Source organism: Triturus cristatus, chromosome 8, assembly GCF_964204655.1.
Source record: "Triturus cristatus chromosome 8, aTriCri1.1, whole genome shotgun sequence".
NCBI lineage: Eukaryota > Metazoa > Chordata > Amphibia > Caudata > Salamandridae > Triturus > Triturus cristatus.
Genome location: NC_140591.1, coordinates 1,511,368,053 through 1,511,385,700, shown reverse-complemented (window position 1 = coordinate 1,511,385,700; position 17,648 = coordinate 1,511,368,053).

Genomic DNA, 17,648 nt, shown 5'->3' with positions numbered 1-17,648 from the left:
ATGAACTTTTTGGTGTAGTCTGGACTCTGTAAAATGGGGGCAGTGCACATAGCCTGCTTTAGGTCTTCAAATGCCTTTTGACAGCTAGCTGTCCACTGAACCGTTTTTGGCATTTTCTTTGAGGTAAGATCATTCAAGGGGGTCACTATGGATCCATATCCCCTCACAAACCTCCAATAGTACCCGGTCAGGCCTAAGAAGGCTCTCACCTTGTTGAAAGGAGACCTCAGCTAGGCCTACCAGTGCAAGGGGTTCGCCCTTCTCTGCACAGAGTCCTCAGACTAGTATGAAGAAGTTGGCACAGAAACTGGAATAGAAAATACAAGGTTTAATAAACCTTCATGAAGTGGAACCACATTCACACAGCACCCTGTGGTGCTGAATGAATGTAGCACACAGAGTAGAAGAACCATGGGCCTTTTATACCCACACAGGGGCTCAAAAAGAGGGTGGTACAAGTATACATGAGAAGAGATATGCACATAGATAGTCATACAGAAATGCACAGTCAACAGTAAAGGAGGAGCTAGCAGTTGCTGACTCTGGTAGAAACAACCTGACAGCTACAGACTAAAAACCGATGCATGGACAGTTAGATTTTCCTGTGCATGTGCAGAGTAGCAGAGTCTAAATATAGCCAGTCCTTTAAACAGAGCACAAGGGTAAGCAACAGTGAAGAAGGAAACATCTCTTGGTGAGCACATGGCAGACAAAATGGCTGCCAGAAATACAAAATGGATTCCACAAACTTGACAAGATAGCCTCTAAATACCAGATGGATTCCGCTAATGCTAATCCAATCGCCACCAATTTACAACAACCTGTGTCTGGGTGGTTAGAGCAACCCATTCCATTATGGTTTGGATTTTGCTCTGTAAAGACTGAACCTGGCCCCCACCTACAAGGTGGCCCAGGTACACAATCTGGCTCTGTCCTATCTGGCACTTAGTGGCCTTGATAGAGAGGCCTGCTTTCTGCAGAGCCTCCAAAACATTTCTGAGGTGGAACAGGTGATCCTGCCAGGAGGAACTAAAGACAGCAATATCATCTAGATAAGCTGAGCAATAAGATTCCATCCCTGCCAGAACTTTGTTCACCAACCTCTGAAAAGTGGCAGGTGCATTATTCAATACAAAGGGAATCACCACAAAGTGATAGTGCCCACTAGGGGTCAAAAATGCTGTTTTGGCTTTAGCATCATCAGCTAACCTGATCTGCCAGTAGCCAGTTGTTAGGTCGAATGTGCTGAGATACTTGGCTAAGGCCAACGTATCAATCAGCTAATCTGCCCTTGGAATAGGATAGGCATCAGTCCTGGTGACTGTATTGAGGCCTCTGTAGTCTACACAAAACCTCATTTCTTTCTTACCACCCTGGGTATGAGGCTTGGGTACTAGGACTACTGGGCTAGCCCAGCGGCTATCTGAAGGCTCAATTACACCTAACTCCAACATTTTCTGGACTTCAGTCCTGAGACAGTCCCTGACATGGGCAGGTTGCCTGTTGATTTTCCTCTTGACAGGCAGACTGTACCCAGTGTCCACCTCATGGGTGCACCAGGTAGTCTGCCTAGGGGTCAGGCTAAACATATGTCTGTACTGTTGCAGAACTTGTCTGAACTCCGTTTGTTGATGGTCAGTGAGGCTGCTTGCCACAGCAACACCATCTACTGACCCATCATCAGGGTTCTGTGAGAAGAGGTCAGGGAGAGGGTCACTCTCCTCCTCCTGCTCCTCATCAGTTGCCATGAGCAAGCCCATGTCAGCCCTGTCAACATATGGTTTCAATCTGTTGACATGGAGCACCCTCAGGGGGCTCCTGTGAGTTCCAAGATTTACCAGATAGGTGACTTCTCCCTTTTGCTCAAATATTGTATGGGGGCCACTCCACTTGTCTTGGAGGGCTGCTGGGGCCACAGGCTCCAACACCCACACTTTCTGTCCCGGCTGGTACACAGTCAGCACAGCCTTTAGGTCATGCCAAGCTTTTTGTAATTCTTGGCTGGCCTCCAGGTTTTTGGTTGCCTCCTTCATTTATTCGGCCATCCTGGAGCGGAAACCAAGTACATAGTCCATCACATCCTGTTGGGGGGTTTGAGAGGTAACACCCAGCCCTCTTTTACCAAACATAATGGACCTCTTAGAAAGTGTCCAAACAGAAGCTCAAATGGGCTTTAACCAACCCCCTTATGTGGAACCTCTCTGAATGCAAACAAAAGGCAGGGAAGAAGAAGGTCCCATTTCCGCCTTAGCTTCTCTGGGAGTCCTTTAATCATTCCCTTCAGGATTTTGTTGAAACGCTCAACCAACCCATTGCATTGTGGGTGATAGTGGGTGGTGAACTTATAAGTTGTACCACACTCCTTCCACATTGCTTTCAAATATCCTGACATGAAGTATGCTCTCTGTCAGAGATGACCTCCTTTGGGAAACCCACTCTGGAGAAAACTCCAATGAGGGCTCTTGCTACCACAGGGGCTGTGGTGGTCCTTAGGGGAATTGCCTCTGGGTACCTGGTGGCATGATCCACTACCACCAGGATAAATCTGTGCCCAGATGCAGTTGGGGGGTCAAGGGGACCAACAATGTCAATCCCTACCCTTTCAAAGGGTACCCCCACCACAGGTAGTGGTATTAGGGGGGCCTTTGTTGTGCCACCTGCCTTGCACTCTCTTGAGAGGTGACACAAGAGCGACAAAACTCCTTTGTGTCTTCTGACATATGTGGCCAATGAAAATGTTGAACAAGCCTGTCCCCGGTCTTGTTTTGGCCCAAGTGACTTGCCAAAGGGATATCATGTGCTAGGGTCAAGAGGAACCCCCTAAAGGTCTGACGTATTACCAACCTCCTGGTGGCTCCAGGGGTTGGATCTCTGCCCTCAGAATATAGGAGTCCCTCATCCCAATAAACTTCATGGGACCCACTAGCACTCCTAGCAGCCTCAGCAGCAGCCTGCTGTCTGAAGGGTTCAAGAGAGGGGCAGCACTGTTGCTCCTTACTCATATCTTCCCTAGAAGGGCCCCCTGCCCCCAAGAACTCAACCTGATCAGGCTCAAGTCCCTCTGGGGCAGTTTCTTCATCAAGATCTGCTTCTCCTCCCTCAAGAGGTGAATGTTGAATCTGAGACGGGGGAAGGCACTGCCTTAACCCTACTGCTCCTCTTCTTGGGAAGCATCTGGTACATGGTTCCAGGATCCAGAGCTGGTTCAGTGTTATGCATTTTGGCTTGTGACCTGGTCACAGAAAATACCTCTGCAGGGATGCCCAGCATCTCAGCATGAGTCCATAACTCTACTTCAGACCAGGCTAAAGTCTCAAGATCATTGCCCAATAGACATTCCATAGGGAGATCTGCACTGACTACTACCTTCTTGAGGCCAGTTACCCCTCCCCAGGAGAAATTCACAACTGCCAGACTATGGTTGGTCCTGACATTGCTTGCATTGGATACCTGGTACATTTCGCCCATGAAGATCTGTCCAGGGTCCGCAAGATCCTCTGCCACCATGGTGACACTAGCACCTGTGTCCCTAAATGCCAAAGCCTGTTTGCCATGTATTACAGGCTGCAGTTTGTATTTGCCCAGATTACTGGGGCTCACTAGGAAGGACATATCAATGTCTCCATCACAAATCAGCAATGCCTGAGTGAGTACTCTGACTAGGCCAGAGTCCACTTCAGAACCCAGGGTCAACCCTACTATACCCTTATTATGTGTACCACCTCCACCAGAAGCTGAACTAGGGGCAACAGTTGCCTTGGGGGCAGGAGTGGTGGTGTTTTGATCTTTGGACTTGTTACAATCAGAAGTCCAGTGCCCTTTCTGTTTACAGAATTTGCACCAGGGCTTCTTTTGGCCTTTTCCATTGTTGAATTGTGACTCCTCACCAGATGCAGATTTTGGGGGCCCTTGTGAAGACTTCTGATCTTTTGACTTATCCCCACCTTTCTCAGAGCCCTTACAATCCTGCTTCTTTGTGTCACCTCCTTGGTTCTGGGTATTCCGCCTCACCCTGTTTCTGACCCATTTGTCTGCCTTCTTTCCCAATTCTTGGGGAGAGGTCAGATCTGAGTCCACCAGGTATTGATGCAACAACTGGTTCTGGCAATTATTAAGGATCTGCTCTCTCATCATTAGATTTTACAATCCCTTGAAATCAGTAACCCTACTGCCAACCAGCCAACCCTCCAGAGCCTTGGTTGCACAATCTACAAAGTCAGTCCAGTCCTGAGTCTGTGCCTTTTCGGTGTCTCTGAACCTCAACCTGCACTGCTCTGTGGTTAATTCAAACCCATCTATCAGTGTACTCTTCAGGACTTCATAGTCATCAGCATCCTCTTCTCTAACAGTGAGGAGCTTGTCTCTACCTTTATCTGAAAAGGAGAGCCACAAGATTGCTGCCCACTGCTTTTGGGGGACCTGTTGTACTCTACAGGCCCTTTCCATAGCAGTTATCCACTTGTGGAGATCACCCTCACTCTGGTAGGGAGGAACAACCTTGCTCAGGTTCCTATGGTCTGGAATATATTCTCTGCCGGATGTATGACGTTACAACGCATGCTTTTACAACGCATGCTGTTACAACGAAAGTTTTACAACGCATGCGATGTTACAACGCATGCTTTTACAACGCAAGTCTTTACATCGACTTACACTAGATGGCGTGCTAACATTAGAAAAGTGTAATTTACTATTCTAACTCCAGTCTACATAACAGTAGGGAAGGTGTTTGGATAGTAAACTACACTATTTGTAATGTTAGCACGCCATCTAGTGCAAGTCAATGTAAAGACTTGCGTTGTAAAAGCATGCGTTGTAACATCGCATGCGTTGTAAACGTTTCGTTGTAATGGTAGTGCGTTGTAAAAGTTGCGTTGTAAAGGTTGTTCCCCTTCTCTGCCTCTAGGGACACTGTTGCTGCCACCAGGGGGTTCTAACCCCTCTCTTTTAGAAGGTCTCTGGAGCTCAAAGGCTTCTCTATCTAATGCCAAATGCTTGGTTTTGAGGGCAAATCTTGCTTCCTCATACTGCAGCAGTTTGCACATTCTGTCAGAGCAGGTCTCCCTTCTAGGAAAGTAGGAGCTCCTCTGGTGGACAGATTCTCTGCCAGAGTGATAGGAGTGGTCAGACTCCCTAGAAAGGGACCCAGGCCTTTCATCCACTCTGTCAGTTCTCTAAGGGAGAATTCCTCTGCCTCTTCATACCCTTGGGGATCTGGCCCTTCAACCACAGAGTCTTGGTCATCTTGATGTTCATCATCTGACCCAGACACTATAATGGACCCACTCACTGATTCAGACTCATTAGCTCCTAGAGCTAATCTAAGATCATCTGCTGTCAGCAGATCTATCAGGTGTAGTGTGGAGGGACTCTGTCCTAGTTTCAGGTGCCTTGCAGCACACATGGCTTTCAAGTCAAAGAAAGTCATGTCCTTATATTGAGGCTGGGTGGATCCACTGGTTCCAACCCTTCTGGACATTCTAGTGTTGTGCAGTGTTGTACTACCTACACTAGTTTGTGGCCTACTGATCTTAGCTTGAGCTGTAGAAAGGGTATCCTATCCCTTGGCACACAGCTCTAAGTTCAGTAGAACTTATTGATACTAAGCTTGACTTTATATGTACCTTGAGTACCTAAAGTGGTTTTCAGTGAGTAATTCAAATAGAGATTTTCTGGTAAAACAATAGCAAGCTGGAATCCCACACACTGCCTACCAAGGTGAGAAGTTGGCCTGGTATATGCTGTTCACTAGTTAAAGTGGACACCTTGCACCAGTACAATTCAACTCTTATGGTAGTAGGTTTAAGACAACCTTTAAAGAAAGCTATCCTAGAGGTAGCTAAGTCTTGGAAGGAATGTAAAGCAGCTTGTTTTACCACACAATCTCTTGAATTATCAAATGAAAGGACACCACACAGGTAGATATATCAAATATATAGGTATTTATTACTAAACAACTCTCTACTAAGCTCTTTATGAGATTAGAAGTCAGGAACAGATGCACAAATCAAAGTTTCACAATAAATTAAGCACAAATATGGCTGGGGCCCTAGGGGCATACCAGACCATATACTAAAAAATAGACTTAGAGATAACGACTTGCAAAGGGACAAGGCCTAGGGCCTTCAGAAGTGTTGGGGCCTCACGAAACCACCCAAGGCAGGTAAGTAAAGGACCCACGGGAGACGCATGCACTGTGTTAACACAGCCGCGAATCCCCGTTGACTTCAATGGTGCAAGTCGCGGTAGGAAATTAAGAATTTAAGGGTATTTCGGGAGAGTCTACAAGCAAGTCACTTACAGGGTAAGTAGTTCTAGAGCCAACACCCACAGGAGCACCAGAGCGCTGGGGTTACCTCACTAAGGGAAGTCTGGGTGTCTTTTGGTGTCGGGTCGCAGCGTCATTTTCAATGGGAGCCAATGAAGACTTGCTGCTTGTGAAGACAGAAGAAGTGTCTGGTAGAATCCAAGCCTGGATTCAGAAGAAGGAAGACCAGAAAGCAGAGGGGACAAAGTTCAATGTCACTTGGCAGTGACCCGGGGCAAGGAAGATGAATGCCCACAGTCATTGGGTGTTTTCAGGTAGTTGATGGGTTTCTTGACTCTTCAGCCAGGAGGTCCAGGAGGCATTGACGATGACCAGGATTGGACTTGGTGTGTCACACGAAGTCTGCAGCTTACTGCAGTGTCGGTGACCAGATTGGAGTCAACAAGCCTTGGTAACAGCAAATCTAATGGAAAGGACAAAAATTCAGCGGTGCAGACCAGCAAGGCATGGGGGACATGCACAGTGAAGGTAAGTCAGGGCAGGCCTGGAACAACCAGGGGAGCCCTTTGTAATTGTAGGAAAGTCTTCAGGGGACCCACAAGCTAGCCGGCAAGGGAATGCAAAGACGCATCAGGCGGATCCACTCAACAGGTGCCCACGGTCACTCAGGATGGGGTAGGCCTCTGATCTTTGAAGGGTTTACTGCTAGAGGCTTGGACCACACAAGGGCCAAAGCACAGGTTCATAGAACACCGTGAAGGGGTTGCACTTGAAAATAGTGCACGGTGCCCAGGGATTGTGGTTCCTCGTCACTCGTGGGGTCCACTTGCCTCAGCGTCACTGGGGACTCACGATGGCCTTGGAGAAGTCAGAAAATCCTCTTCCTGGGCTGCAGCGACTTCTGGCTCTGGTGGGAGCGGTGGAGTTTGCGGCCATGGATTGCAGTTTTTGGTGCCTGCCAAGCAGGGGATTCACTCCTTGACTCCAAGGGAGATTCTTCAGTCTTCCAGAGGTAGTGGAACATTGAAGGTCTGGGATTCATCTTCAGAGCGTCATCCAGGAGTATCTAGTTTGCAATGGCAAGGGTTCCCTAACTTATACTGGAAGGAAGGGAGGGACTAGCTCTCGGACCCCACCTATGGGAGGGTCAGGGGAGTGGATGGCTACACCCACTTCCCTTTGTCCAGTTTTGCACCAGAGCAGGGGCAGGTAGCCCCTGAGCCGGTTTGAACTGGTGTATGCACAGAGGCGCCTACTGCTCACCCAGTGCAGGACTTCAAAGCACTCTAGGAGTGCACCCACATAGCCCCAATACACTAAACCCTGTCTGGGAGGTGGTCACACCTCCCTGTGACAGGATACCTATTGTTGGGCTTCCTCCACTGCGAGTTTCGGTCATCAGCAGGAGGGCAGCCAGGTGTCTGTGACTGGTGGCATCCATTTTGTGATGCCAGGGCTCTTCAGGATTCTACTGTGTTTCCACAGTAGGTACATGTATATCCCTCTAGAAGGGTGGGATCATACTCCCACACCAGTTACTGGTGTGGGGGTATGATTCCAAAGCATTTGACACCAAACACGAAATGTTTTGATGCAGCCATTCCAAAGTTAGAATTTTACAGCGAGGTTATAATGCACTTAAGAGTATATGGTTTGACTGCATTCACAAACAGCCCAAGAGAATGGACTCTGAGATCTGCAGAGGGGCTCTGCTCAGGCAGAGGTACCCCCTCACATGGAAACCAAGCACCCTGCCCTCAGGATTGAAAGGGCCTGCCTTAGGGGTGACTGATAGGTTTAAATGTGTGTGCAGGAGAGATATAGGGAACCTATATCCCAGTGAGGAGTGCTAGCACCACCTCACCCAGGCTGCAGTAGGTGGCCTGTGGTGTCAGATTTAGTCTGCTTCCCAGGGGTGGCATAATACATGCTTCAGCCCCTGGTTGGCCTGTGAAGTACCTATGCCCTTGGTACCTAAGGTACCATACACTAGGGACTCTTAAGGTACCACAGTATCCAATCACTAGTGCACCTAATATGCACTCCATGTTGTTTAGAGAGAACAGAGAGGTTGGGGCCCTGATTAGCAGGATCCCTGCCAGATTATAGCTAGAAACCAGTATAAACATCAGTCAAAAAGTGGGGGCAACATTAGAGGCAGATCCTACTCTCCTACAGAAAGTATTGTTGGGATTGTATGCCATTATATTTTGCAAATGTTATTTCAGAATTCTTCCCTTTATGTTAACACACAGGGGTAGCAGGGCTATGTCTGGATAGTGGTGGTGAGATTACAGCTTGTTTCTTGCTCCTTATTGCTTCCTGTACCAGTTGTGTTAAGCTAACCCCTAGCACAGCAGAATAATTAGCACATGTTTTTGGTTCTAGTATTGTTCTAAGAATAAAAATAGGGTATGGGGCAGGATCAGTTGGTCCTTCAGTTGAATGTCAAAAAATGGAAGGGGTTGGTAGTACTTCCCAAAGGGTGGGGAAGTTAAGGGTTAAAATGGTTACCAATTTGATACAAGATATCACAGGAAATGGGCACACAAGTGACATTGACTGAGAGGTGGAGACATGTTACACATCACCTAGGAACAGCTCAGTCCCAATGCAACCTAGGGACATCATGGATAGCACACTTAGGATAATAACATGTTATGTTAAAGGCCTGGCGCAGCCCGACAAGCGACAGAGAATATATGCATACCTTAAAAGGTACCGTATAGCAATAGCACTCCTTCAGGAGACTCATTTTTGGGGACATGGAAAAGATGGAGAGGACAAATATGTGCAACATCTTACGCTGGGTTTGCCAGAGGCACGCTAATCTGGCTAGCCCGGGGAGTAATGTTCTGACATACTAGCCATGTGGTTCATCCTGATGGGTGATATGTCATACTATTTAATCTCAGTCTATGCCCCGAAATTAGACCATTCACAGTTCTTCACCAACCTAATTTTGACTACACTTCGAACTATTGATATTATACTGGCGGGTGATTGTAACTGCCTGTTAGATCTGGTCCTGGACCGCGATACCGTTAGACTAGAAATGTTCACGTTTGCACAATGCCCTATGTAAGTTAGCATTCACTGCACCATTTCTTTACAGGCACCACTTGAGGCCATTCAAAACTGATCTAGTTTAATTCCGAGAAATGCTCCACTAAAAGTTTTGTTTCTGCCATGTAAGACTTGTTCCCGTAATGAGTACACTGTTCCTATTAGGGCATACCTTTCTCACTAGATAGAGGCCCTCTCCCATTAGTCTGGTGACAGGCCTGAATGGATGACCTTGGAATTGAGATACAGTGACAGAACAGCTAAAACTGTATTTTACTGTTTAGCTGCACCTGCCTGAAAAATTCCACTGTGGACTTGTTCTTTCCCTGTTGCAAAAGGTACATAATGTATCTTTATGCTTGTCGATTTCAGTCCCATCTGCAGCACTCATAGCAACTGAGGAGACCGGGCTCCGCTCTGAGTGTATATGAATAAACAAATTGCATTTGCTACTGTCTGACCGACTATTCATTTGTATGGAAGACTAAGAAATGGTCATTAGTGACCAGGTAACCCTAATTGGGCCACTTCCTTCAGTTGGCGCCCAAACAGAGACTCGTGATTGATCCATCCCCTTTCTGCAGACGGGGTGAGGTCGAAAACATCGTCAGGTTGGACTGATGGCTCAGGGATCCCTGCAAGAAGAGTACTATTTGCTCGCAGCAGCTTCTTCTGTCCTGCCGGATGGTGCCTCACACAGTGGTCCTCCCAACTGGAGTCCTGAACAGTGAAATCCTTGGATCTGACCATTAGTCTGAAGAGTCGTCAGTGGAGAACTGGTTCATTTGTACTACTGATATCAGGTTAGTTTGATTTGGTTGTTTGTGGATATGGTACCACTGAGGTTTGAGTTTAGTATGGTCTGAGGACTGTTTTGATTCCGTCCATCATCTTGTGTGTTTTGCTGTTTGCCCTATGTGGGAAGGGAATGCCCAGACGTGGGTCCCGTGCTCACTACGCCACTGGAGTCAAGCTATCCTGGCTGAAGAGGGGTGACACCCCAAACCGGTCCTAGGATGCTTGATTTCGGTCCAGGGAAGACATGGCTTGGCAGTTCGGGCTGGACTGCTCCCATGAGGCACAGGGTCAAGCCTGATTTGCATATGGCCATGTCTGAACTAGGGTGGCGTGCTGAGCAAAATAACGATGGAATAAACCCAGATCTGTAACTGGGGGTGAATGTTTTGCCAATGTGCAACATTCCGTCCATCATCTTGTGTGTTTTGCTGTTCGCCCTACGTGGGAAGGGTATGCCCAGACTTGGGTCCCGTGCTCACTATGACACTGGAGTCAAGCTATCCTGTCTGAAGAGGGGTGAAACCCCGAAACCAGTCCTAGGATGCTTGATTTAGGTCCAGGGAAGACATGGCTTGGTAGTTCGGGCTGGACTGTTCCCATGAGGCACAGGGTCAAGCCTGATTTGCATATGGCCATGTCTGAACTGGGGTGGCGTGGTGAGCAAAATAACAATGGATTAAACCCAGATCTGTGACTGGGGGTGAATGTTTTGCCAGTGTTTCAGTAAAATTTGGAATATGTGTTATCCTTGTTGTTCTGCAGTTGCTCGATTGGAAGATGCTCAGCCGGCATCCTGAAAGCAGCCCTAATTGTGATTGGCCCTATTATGTTTAGTACATTATGGCACAAATATACAAGGGACAATGTTGAGTTGCAGTGCCTGTTGAAGGACAGTCTTGATGAATAAAAAATTGGGTTTCTACAGGAGCAGTTATTTAAGAAGAGAAGTAGACACTCCATGTTAGACAACCTTAGGACTTGGCAGAAGGAGGCTAGACAGAGAGGGCTAAAGTTGGAAAGATATGCACTGAAGGGAAAAATGTAAACATTAACGCAGAAAGCTGTAAGAATATGATAGAGAAAAACAAGAGTCCGGAATTGAATGTGAAGATAGGAGATTTCAGTTGCATATTGATAAGTCTTATTTGGCCAAAGAAGAAGGCAATACTTTCATAGAGGAGTTGTTAGATACTTGACCCCGCCTCCTTATGCCCCACAGAGAATATATCCTATTGTTCCATTACAGCCCCAATAGTCAGTTTCATCTATTCTGGTTGCTCCAGGGTCTACGGCTGTTATTTTGACAGCTGCGTCCACGGCGCCATCAACTCCTTCTTTGTCCTCGCCATCTTTGACAACTGTGACTCCTAGTACACCTACTGTTTCAACTCCTGTATCTTTTGTTCTTTCTCCTCCGGTGCAACCGTTAACAACATTTGTGCCAGTTACCTCCGTTGCTTCTCCCTCTATGGTTTTGTATCCTCCAACGCCTTCGAATGCTGAGACTCAAGTATATGGGCTTGAGGCTAGAGATTGGACAAATTCAAGGAGGAAATGGGCCCGTTAGTGCGATCTGGGATAGGGGATGAAGAGAAACAAGTAATGGCTAACCAGGCTGCACAGTGGGCTTGTAATGTAATTTATGGTGTTGAGGATGTTTAGCAAGTTATGTGAGATTTTGAACCCTTTATACAGCGACATGCCCTTAAACATATGTCTGCTACATTGATTAGTCTTTGGAAAAAACAGACACTGGGACAGAAGCGCCCCAATTTTATATAATATTAGAGATAGTGTATATGTTACTGATTTGGAGCCAGGCCAAGTTTTTGGGAATGTTACAACTCTCGTTGCCTACAGGGGTAGACTTCATGAGAGAAGACCTACTCCGGTAACTCAGTGTCCGATGCTTGAGGTCCATCCTATTAATCACCCAGTAAATGGATCAGTGTGGTACTGTTATTAGACCAGCTGTAGCAGCCCGTTTCCAGGAACAATGGAAAAGGAGTGAGGTTTTAGCCCTTAAGACTCATTTGCCTGACCCTAGGAAAATCCTACAGCTTATTATAAAGAATTAACAGAGCCTGCCTCTTCTACTGTAATGACTCTTGCTGATATTGAATTGTTTTTTGGTCTCCTCGTTCTAGTTCATGTTTGGAGACACGTTCATACTCAAGATCATGTCACAGAGTTGGCTGGTACATCGGATGTGATTAAAGGATGGGATTAGCAAAGGAAGCCAGGTGATAAACCCCGGGCTGAGATACTTGCTTTGCCAAGTCGTATTATTACATATATGCATTCACTTATTTCACCTAAGAAGGTAAGCTGGGACAAATTGACACCTTGTTGTCAGAAGAAGGATGAGAGTGTGTCTTATTTCTTTACCTGGTTCGAAGATACTCTTTTGGACTATAGTGGGCAGGATATGTCTCTTCAGAGAGTAATTTGATTGTTTGTTGATAGGTTTATTTTTAACCTTCTTCCTGAAATGATGACTTGTTTACAGGTGTCTGAGAGTACTTGGTCCACATCTTCCCCCTCAGTTATTTTGAACATGTCCCAGTATTATGAACACCAGGAACAGGAGGAATATGATAGGACTCACAAGAAACATAAGGATTTAAAAATGAAGTGTTGTTACAACAAGCATTTAGAGGAAATAGTAGTGGATGAGGTGGTCCTTCCAGACAGCTTCCACATGCCAGCAGGCAGCCTTCAACGACACCTTTAGGGCCAAATCAGTGTGCCTATTATAAGGAGGAAGCGCAATGGAGTAGCCAGTGCCCTGTGCTTTTACAAAAAGTTGCGGCTCCTAGAGGGCGATGTTCTGGTGGGAGAGGTCTTAGGACAGAGAGAGTTCAGAACGCTACTATTTCACAGGGTTGCTCTGCTACTAATTTATTTGATGACCCTTGTGAGGGCCAGTATTATCATGATGATTACAATATGGATGAGGTGACATGTATGTCTTATAGCTAGGATAGCTAGGACAGTCAGGGACAGGGTGAGGAGCCAGTTCAGATATCTGTAGATCAGCACGGTCCTTATGTCACAGTGGATTTACAAGGCTCGACTAAGGAATTTTTGGTGGACACAGGTACGACAAAGAGTTCTGTTTCTCAACATATGGTCCCTTGGGCAGCTCTGTCGGTCCACAATAATGTTTTGGTAGGTTTTTCAGGAGTACCAGTTATAAGCCCGATTTCACGCCCTCTTGCATTGACTATTGGTCCTTTAACTGTGGGATCTCCGTTTTTATTGACATCGAATTGTGGTGAAAATTTTATGGGTTTGGATTTGTTGAAGAAGTTGCATGCTACTATCTATTGCTCTCCTGCAGGTTTCTATATTACTATGGGTCCAGATGTGAGTACTAAACAGTGTTTGTCTCAGGATGCACCCCTCCCAGCTGAATTTGCTGACGTCCCCCCCACCCTATGGGCCACAGGTGAAAAGGATGTAGGGCTGTTGCATATACCACCAGTTTCTATGCAAGTTAAAGAAAATGCTGTTTTGCCTCACATTCCTCAGTATAAAATACCACAGGCAGAAGAATGGGCTCTTCTTCGGATTATTCAGGAGTTGATACAAAAGGGAGTGGTTGAAGAAACGTCTACCAATATTTGTAATAGTCCTATTCTTCCAATACTTAATAGGACACCCTCAGGCTCCTCTGAAGACAATAATATTTATTGTTTTGTTATTGATCTGCGCAAGGTTAATAAAATAGTAGTTCCACAGTTCCCTGTGGATCCTGATATTACTAAGCTTTTGCTGATGATTCCTTCTACTGCTAAATTATTTTCTATTACTGACTTAAAAAATACTTACTTTGTATTCCTAATTATCCAGACAGTAGATATTTGTTTTGGTTCACACTGGCTGGTAGGGGTTTTAGATTCTGTCGCACTCTTCAGAGCTATACACAGAGTCCTAGTATTTATAGTCAAGCATTAAAAGGTCAATTGAATTCCTAATCACTTCCTCCAGGTAATGTATTAGTAATGTATTGTAATTAGTAATGTAATGTATTAGTATAGTATGTTGATGACCTCCTTATCGCTACTGATTCAAAATAGGGTTGCAAAGATAGTACTGTCAAATTGTTGTTGCATTTAGGCCATCATGGACATAAGGTTTCCCTTTCTAAATTTCAGTATTGTCGACAGGTCACCTATTAAGGTCACCTATTGTCAAAATACAGAACCCAGAGCGCATTAGTACCAATGTTAAAATGCCCATTCCATGCACACTCAGAAAGATGTACGTGCTTTTATAGGTATTACTTGCTACTGTAGCCAGTGGATCCCAGACTAATCGTTACTAATCAAACCTTTGCTTGCATTAACATCAAAAGAAGTTCAAGAGCCTTTGCCTTGGACGCCTGAATACCAGCAGTCTTTTGAGCAGTTGAAAACTGCACTTTGTTCGACTCCAGTGCTTGGCACATCTAGCTATGGCAAATTGTGTGTGCTCTATGTCCACAAGATGTCTGATTGCGCGCTTTCTGTCCAAACACAAAACTCTGGGGATAACCAGAGGCTGTGTGCTTATTTTTCTGCTGTGCTTGATCCAGTCTCAAGGGCCCTCCAGAGTTGTCTGACAGTGGTTGTGGCTGTGGCCACTTCAATCAGACAGTCGGTGCGCCTCATACTTGATACAGACCTCACAGTTATAGTACCCCATGATGTGGATACGCTTTTGAATAAGACAAAGACACCTCACCAGTATACGTCTTACTGGACATGAATTGGCACTGTTTGCTAAGCATATTATGATTAAAAGATGAACCACTCTGAATCCAACCTCATTACTACCCTCCCTTCCGAGAATGAAGCAGTCGAAAACATGATTGTATACTCTGGATAGAAGAAGAGACAAAAGGATGGGTAGACCTGACTGATGTTCCTTTATCTGACCCCTAAGGAGAACTATATGTTGTGGCTCTTGTTTTACATTACCAGATGGCACCATGACTAGAGCTTATACTATCACTATGTTGCGCATGGTGGTAGAGACATCACGGGTCTCTTATCAGTCGTCTCAAGCTGCTTAACTCATTGCTCTTATTCGAGCTTGCAAATCGAGCAAATGGCTGGTTGTCAACATTTATACTGACAGCCAGTATGCCTTCAGGGTCGCACATCATTTTGGGCTACTCTGGGCAGAGAGAGCTTTTCTTACTTCTCATGGCACCAAGATTCAGCATGGGCACCTCATATTGAGGCTTTTGTCCACTTTAACACTCCGCAAGAAATTGGCCATAATTAAATGTAGAGCCCACAGGAAGGTTACTGATGATGTGGGTAAAGGAAATGCTTTTGAAGATCAGACGGCCCAGGAAACAGCCCGAATAAAGATCAAAATCATGTTTGTAGATCTGGAGTGACAACGGAGATTGTTTTAACGCGAAAGTGATTCAATTGATTTGTGAGGGTCTCCATGTAAAACAGATATTTCATGCTGCCAATCATCCACAGTCGGTGGATTTGGTTGAGAAGTACAATGGTACTCTCAAAACTGAAATTTGCAAAAACTAATTGAGACAACGGGGTTAAAGTGGCCCAATGCTTTACCATTAGCTCTTTTATCAGCAAGAACAACAGCAAATTCTAGGACAGGATTGTCTCCTTGCAAGGTCGTGTTTTTGTGCCCCGCAAATGTCTGGGGCTTTCTGTGTCCTTGTAATTTCTCTGATGTTGCTTGATCACCTTGGCCAGTTAACAGAAAGTATAGGTTCTGTTCACCATCAGGTGCAGGACTCCTTACCTTCTACACCAGAGGGACCTGGCCACGATATCCAGCCTGGTGACTTTGTTTTGCTGCGTAACTTCCAGAGTAAAAAATGCTTGGAGCCATGCTGGAAAAGTCCTGAGCAGATTTTGTTGGTGACATGTACTGCTGTGAAGGTTGCTGGCCATAAGAACTGGGTCTACGCGACTGTTGGAGGATTCCAATGCCCTTACCCTATGACCAGTGGGTCAAAGACGGAATTGAAGACATGGAGTGCGAATAAGTGCCTCAGTTTGTCCCTTTCAGCGATGCCCAGCTAACGTGGAAACAAACGGATAAAGAGAATGAGGATGTGTTGAATGAGGCAGTTCCCCCAGAAATACAAGCGGCCCAAGAGCCTTTGTTTACTGATCACACGGTGCCTGGGGCTACCAGGTACAATTTGTGCCCTTGGCTGAGGGATACTGACTCTAAGGAGAAAAGAGATTTGGGATGGACTGTGTAAGACAAATCGCACTGAATTATAGTACCAACAGAATTAGCTGGACTTAGTGGAGATTTCTGCTTCCTTTATCTTAGCTGTTAGAACATTAGTTAGGTAAGGCTGAAGTAAACCTTGAAGGTATACCATCTGGACCAAAGTGGGATACGTTAAAAGAGCTTAGGATTGAGCAAGCTCCACCGCCGGTGCTCAAGAGTGCCAACGTATTGATGGACAATAGGAGCCTGTACCAGTGAGGCTCTTATGGACACTGGGAACTTATATACCTTTTTGCATTTTTGGCCCCCTCTAATGATCTATTATGCATTCCTTTGGCAGACAGGTTGCTGTGGAAGAGCAGCCTATGATTCTTGTTGCCCAGCATAACATGGTGTGGACACGAAGACAGGAAGTAACATGTGTTGCTCTTATGTTTTTGTTGCTAATAATATTGTGTGGGGTCTCACAAGTAGGAAAGCCCTGAGCAATGTATTTCTAGACACAAACAAGTGATTCTTTGGAGAAGGGACTGCTTGCTACCCCACTGAATCTGACACTAGTTTATGGACTGCCTAACTATTGTCACTTGTGAATTATACATATACTTGTCCACCTCAATTTACAAAAGTGAAGGGAGTATTTGGTTTCGGCTATTCTGGACTTTGTTTCTGTTATGGAAAGCCATTGGGAATGGGTTATCCAGGTTGTGATAACAATACATATTGTGACATTTTTTATATGGAAGAACAGAATATTACTTTGGTGGGCTGGCATTACAAGGAATTGATAGTCACCTGAGAGGCTGATTATTATCCTGCTTACTGCCCCATTGTGAATAGTACAGACACATCTTTCTATATCAACTGTTCTAGAATATTGCTGTATAAGAATACAATCCCTTTAGTAAATGACAAAGATCAGAGTACTTTTGGAATGAACAATAGATATGCTGCAGTAGATTATGAAGGGCCGATTTATGCACACCCGTTTTTCTTTTTTTCTTGTCTAACGGTGCATATTCCATTGTCGATAATGGTACAGATAATGTAGCTCTGAGGATGGTATTGCCCTTAGGTGTGCCTTTTACATATTCTAAGCCTACTGTACGATGGGTTAAGCGGACTTCAACAATTATGGTGCAGAAAGAAATTGAAGATCTCAAATATAAAGACACAGGAATATTTGAGAACTCTTCCCTCTTTACAGTTTCCTTTCCTGAAGTTGAAAACATGGAGTGCTCATAAGGATATATTGTTCGGAATTTGTATTATTGCTTTTGGATTTATTGTTCGGAATTTG